Here is a 5,973-nt window from a genome sequence, read left to right as displayed (position 1 = left end):
TGCAGTATCAATTATAAGAAGGCAAAATTTATCCTTAGGAACAGATCTCACCAAATTTGAAATGTAAAATATTATTGACAAATGTATTGTTTTCTTTTTCTTATAAAGATATTCAAGGTTGGGTTCATGTTCCATCTTTCTACACAACAAGATGACTGAAAAAAAAAAAGATCAGCTTTTAAAAATAGCAGCATTGTTATTAAAGAATTATGATATCAATTTAAAAAGAATCATGGTATCAATTTAATTCATTCTATGGGTTTTGAAAATACATATAAAGAAGTTTATCATAATAAATGTGATTCTGTATTCAATATATATAATATGCTTTTCAAAATATCTTCTTTGTTCTATAGCTAACCTTGTTGCTGCTTGGTATGTGACATGAGGAATATTATTTTGTCTCTCCCTATGAACTCCTTTCTTATACCCTTCAGTAACTCTGCACACAATGAAAATAAGTTATTTAGTAGAAGGTTGTATGCCTTCCTATTTTACAATCTCTCTCAGTCTTCTTGAAAACCTTTATTTAAATGTCTGTATTAATGATGTTTATGCGTGGGTGTCTTTTTCAATTTCAGGGCAGCTGAATGAACTTCCTGAAATGTACTGAAAGTCAAGTGTGACTGAGTTGAAGACACCAAATTGAGTTTATGAAAAGGTTTTTTACTCACCTTTGGCTTGAAAAATATAGTTTTGATGCAGGATGCTTTGTCATGAACCTTCTCTCCCTATTGATACAAGGAGAGACAAAAGTCTCTATATTCCCCTACTGAGATGAGCCAAATGTAATGTAAACATGTCACACATGCATACTTTGCATACACATACACACACAGCGGGTGCCAGAAAAATGTATACACATTGTAAGAAAGGGAAAAACTCTATTAAATTTGTAATACTCAAACTGTGTTGGACTTCTACAGTTACAGGAGGTGTTCAACGTGACTTGTATTCATCTTTTGTCATCAGTATATAGTATTACAATTTTAATACAGCTTTTCCATTCTTAAAATGCATATATGTTTTTGGTATGCTCTCTATATACTTTATAAATGCCTGATGCCAAATATACATAGGGCCATTTATGATTATTATTACTGTTGTGATAATGAAATGTGAATGCTCTCATATTTATGTGTTAAGACTGTCCAATATGTTTATAGTCATTGATGTTGAGAAAGAATTTTAAAAATCCAAGGCTGGCCTTTGAGTAAATTATTAATTGAACTTGTACAGAAATGCTTATATATGGAAGAGGAGACCAAAGCCACGTCTGTGTGCCATTTCTTTTATAAAAGTTTGCAGTGATCCATGCAAAAAAGATCCATGTTTCCCAAGATCTTTTGGAACTAATGCCCTATTGCACTTTATATTTGAGGGTAACCTAAATCATGATATATTTTTAATAGTTTTTAACAGCATAAAAGCAAAATGATAGATTTCAAAGACAGTACACAAATTTACAAAAGACAAATGAAGCTTAATTCCAAATTCATTAACATTTACTATACAGATATATAAAAGTTAGATTTGGAGGCTTCACTGGACACATGGAGAGGTTCTAAGTCCATACGAAAATTACTAGGCCAGTGAAAGATTAGACAGTCTGGGTCTTTTGAGCTTCTGTACTGCACATTATAAACTACTAATAGAGATTGTGATGCATTCCCAAGCTAAAGAAACAGAGTAATATAGTTTAATCAGTTAATAAAAAATGACTCCAAACTTCTATGATTTATTAACAAGAAGGCAGCATTACCGAGAACCATAAAATAATAGCAATTTGGAGGATGAATTTCCCTCTCACTTGTCATCTTAGTGTCATTACAGATGTTGATATTGTATTCAGAGGGTGTCATAAAGCAAAGACCACCCTCTTCAACTGTAATTAACATCAGCCAAGGGAATACCATAAAATTTCCCTTGTTTTTACTTTTAGTGACATTTTATATATTTTAAAAATATAATAAACATCACAAAATTACTGTTTTCTTCAGGAAAAATTGGTATAATTTGTCTTCCTTTTTGGGAAGGCTAAAGCACAGTTCAACAAATATGAAACTTGCAATTATGATTTTTATTCTGTGACAAATTTGCTCAGTAGATCAACACGATAGCCATGAGGCCTTTCAAAGATCAAAGTACTCTTATTGATTGATATACTTTGCATCCTTGTATGCTAACAAGAGCACCAACCAAGCAAAGGTAGATAGATCTCTCCCGAAAACATTTCAGATAAAAACAAATATGCACAGACAACACAAACATACATACATGTAGAGAACGTCAGTAGTTTTATTTTTATAAGACTCTATCTATAGAAAATCATTGACCTTAAACTGATAAAGATCTATACATTTGAGCATCAAGAACTAAAGAACTTCAAAACAACTGTCAAACCTTTGAAGACAAAGTGTATTCAATATCTCAGCTTATATCTTCTATTTGTTTTTTTAAAAAACATGAACTCAGTTCATGTTCATTTTTTTCTAGTAGTAAAATATCTTGATTTGTTACATAAACCAACTGTTGTTTTTGTAGTTGAGCATAATTATAAAAACATAAATTCATGAAACTTCCATGAAATAATATTTGAGTTAACTCAGATATTATCTAATTTTTCTATTAAGCACATCTCATGTATTAAAAAAAAAAAGTTTTGTATCTTGTTTTAATATGAAAACCACTTTTCCTTATCAGAAACTAAAGCAAATTGGGAAAAAATATGATTTGGTTTTTAAAGAATAAAATTAAAATAGTGATGGTCTTCTACTCAAGCAAGTGTTAACATTCTACATTAAATTAAACACAGTATTTAAGGCACTAACTCTAGCCTTCAAATATACTGGATGCTATGAAGTATATTTTCTTTTCAGTCCTTCATTGTAAAAGTACAAGTGAAGTAGAATTTCTTTTCAGTCCTTCATTGTAAAAGACAAATATGAGTTTGTCTTATTTATTTTTCTACATTTTTATTTATTTTTATTCATTCTTTATGAAGTATATAGAAAGAACAAAAACCAAGTGCTGAAGATTTTTAAATATGCTTTTTCACTTGCCATTAAGAACTTTTCTTACTCTATTCATCCAGGAAGCATTATTGTGCCTCATCTATATTTCACATGTTTTTAAGTTTCATTAATTTTTCTCAAATGTTTTTCAATGAGCTCTGAAGTATTCTAATGTGACTTAATATTCCTTTTCTTTTCCTGGTAATGTCTCACTTCTTTTTTTTTTTTTTTTTTTTTTTTGAGACAGAGCCTCAAGCTGTCCCCCTGGGTAGAGGGCTGTGGCATTACAGCTCACAGCAACCTCCAACTCCTGGGCTCAAGCGAGTCTCTTGCCTCCGCCTCCCAAGTAGCTGGGACCACAGGCGCCCGCCACAACGCCCGGCTATTTTTTGGTTGCAGCCGTCATTGTTGTTTGGCGGGTCCAGGCTGGGGATTCGAACCCGCCACCTTAGGTGTACGTGGCTGGCGCCTTAGCTGGTTGATAATTGCTATTTTATTTTTGGTCTTCATTGTTTCCTGTGGTGAAAACTTGAGATGTCAATAGGAACTTCATGTAGTATAGAAAATATCATATCTATTTACAACAGGATATTCATTGAAGATTAAATATGGGTAGCAAAAATGTCAACTTCTTAATAGAGGTTAATTATAAAAATTTCATTCAAAATGCTTATAGAAAAGTTCAGCAAAGAGACCCTACTTAAAAGTTTAGCAGTTATCACCAGAAAGTGATTCTGTTGAACAGTGATAAGCCAAGGTTCAGTCAGTACACCATGGGTTTCAAACTGGACCACCAATGAATAATTATCTCAGGTCATTTTTCTCATTATATATTATAATAATCTATAATGTCATCAAATAAATTCACTCCACACGTCTCACAAAAAGCTGGTCTGCCTAGACACTTTCCTAACGGGCACAGGCTACTTTTTTCCAACTGTTATTCAAGGAAAAGATCTGTTGAGAAAAGACCTACACAAAGATAGAGGAAACATCTCCTGACACTAATCATCATCATGTTTTTCAGTCATAAATATACACAAATAATAATGAGTCATAAGGTATTGGAAGAGTACCAACAGCTTCCCACTCTGGTCAAAGAGGGTACACATAGCATTGTTCTGTATTTTCACCATAACTTAAAGAGAAACTTTCACGAAGTTGGGAGCCCTTGATGTCCTACAAATGAAGTTGGAGGATGTCCTCAAATTCCTTGCAGCAGGAACTCACTGGCATCAACCTTGACTTCCAAATGGAATAATACATCTACAAAAGGAAAAGTGCTGGTGTCTATATCATAAACCTGAAGAGAAGCTTCTGTTGGGCAGCTTGTACCATTTTTGCCCTTGAAAACTCTGTTAGTGTCATGTCTTCCAGAAATACTGGCCAGGGAGCTGTGCTGAAGTTTGCTGCTGCCACTGGAGCCACTCCTATTGCTGGCTGCTTCAGTCTCGTAACCTTCACTAACCAGATCCAGGCAGCATTCCGGGAGCTGCATCTTCTGGTGGTTACTGATCCCAGGGCTGACCACCAACCTCTCACAGAGGCATGGTATGTTAACCTGCCTGCCATTGCTCTGTATAACACAGATTCTCCTCTGTGTTCTGTGGACATCACCATCCCATGCAACAACAAGGTAATGAGTTTATGATTAGAGTTTCCAAATAAGTCTCTAGAAAAAATAGGTATTCCTGTGTACCTTGTTAGAGTTTGGAGATTAGGCCACTGATGGCTGATGCACTCACTAGTGTAGGTAGTCTGCTGCATGAGAGGCAAGTTTTCCCTAATATCACAAGGGTCTCTGGCCCAATGAGTGGAGTTTTATAGTAATCCTTGATACAAGTATTTAAAAAAAAAAAAAGAGTACCAAGAACATGACAAAGAATACAAAAAATAATGTACCCCAGTAGAAACATTGGGTGAACAAAAATTTTAATCACTGTGAATGATATATCGAGGTATGATCACAGTTGACAAAGAAAAAGGATAGCCATAAAAAAGGCAACATTGTGACTTTTTATGAATATGGAATAAATGGTAGAAAAGGAAATATGGCTGACAATCAAGTTCATGATTTTAAAAATGAATGTAAGGTGTTGAAATAAAAACTGACACACAAAATTTGAGAGAAAACTCATGAAAGATCCTAAAAGTCTGAAATATATTTAACAATGTTTCCAAAAGGAAAAAGTAAAAATGATAGAGAGAGAGACCAATCAGAATCTAAGGACTATTTGTAACTTGGAGAGGTTTTAGAGTGAAAATGTGGAGAATTTGTGAGAAGGATAATAAAAACCAATACCTAGACACAACATTGTGAAATGAATCATAAGGACAAAGAAAAATTCTGAAAACTTCTATAGAGAAATAAAAGTTACCTACACAGGAGAAGGTATTCATTAAACACTTCCACTATCTAGTGTATAGCCTGCAGGAAATAGTTGAGGTGTTCTTTTTTTTTTTTGGTCAGTTTTTGGCCAGGGCTGGGTTTGAACCCACCACCTCCGGTATATAGGGCCAGCACCCTACTCCTATGATCCACAGGCACCGCCCAGGAAATAGCTGAGTTTTTACCTTCCCTCTCCATCTCCCCACCGCTAACTCTATTTGTCTTTAAGAAACAGGATGCCTGCAGAGCTCCCCCTCTTGAGTAAACCAGCTGAAACCAGTGTGACCAAAAGGGCAGCTCAATAGACCTCTAAAGAACCTTTAACTTCATTATGATCTAATTTCTACATTAAGGTGGTGTTCCGATTCTGAGTTCCACATCCATTCCCAGGAAAGACATGAATATTTTACCTTCTGCTTTTAATACCAAACCCTTTCATTTAAAGAAATCCTATATCTTAAACCCTCTCACTCTTACTGACGGAGAAGTTGGTTTTCGAGAGGTGTTCCTAACTCTTCATTCTTTGGCCAACTGAATAAAGCCTGACCTGTTTAGCATTCACTTTTGGTT

General features: G+C 34.4%; 1 non-coding gene across 1 annotated transcript; it reads left to right on the top strand.

Annotated features, from left to right (window-relative positions):
* Positions 1-4,706: 4,706 nt before the first annotated feature.
* On the top strand, positions 4,707-4,858 carry LOC111727929. Its single transcript, XR_002775354.1, has one exon. It is a non-coding gene; the product is annotated as a small nucleolar RNA SNORA62/SNORA6 family (small nucleolar RNA).
* The last annotated feature ends 1,115 nt before the right edge of the window (positions 4,859-5,973 follow it).

The sequence above is a fragment of the Otolemur garnettii genome, unplaced genomic scaffold (genome assembly GCF_000181295.1).
Source record: "Otolemur garnettii isolate 467f Iridium unplaced genomic scaffold, OtoGar3 scaffold00131, whole genome shotgun sequence".
NCBI lineage: Eukaryota > Metazoa > Chordata > Mammalia > Primates > Galagidae > Otolemur > Otolemur garnettii.
This window is presented reverse-complemented; position numbering and strand designations above follow the sequence as displayed.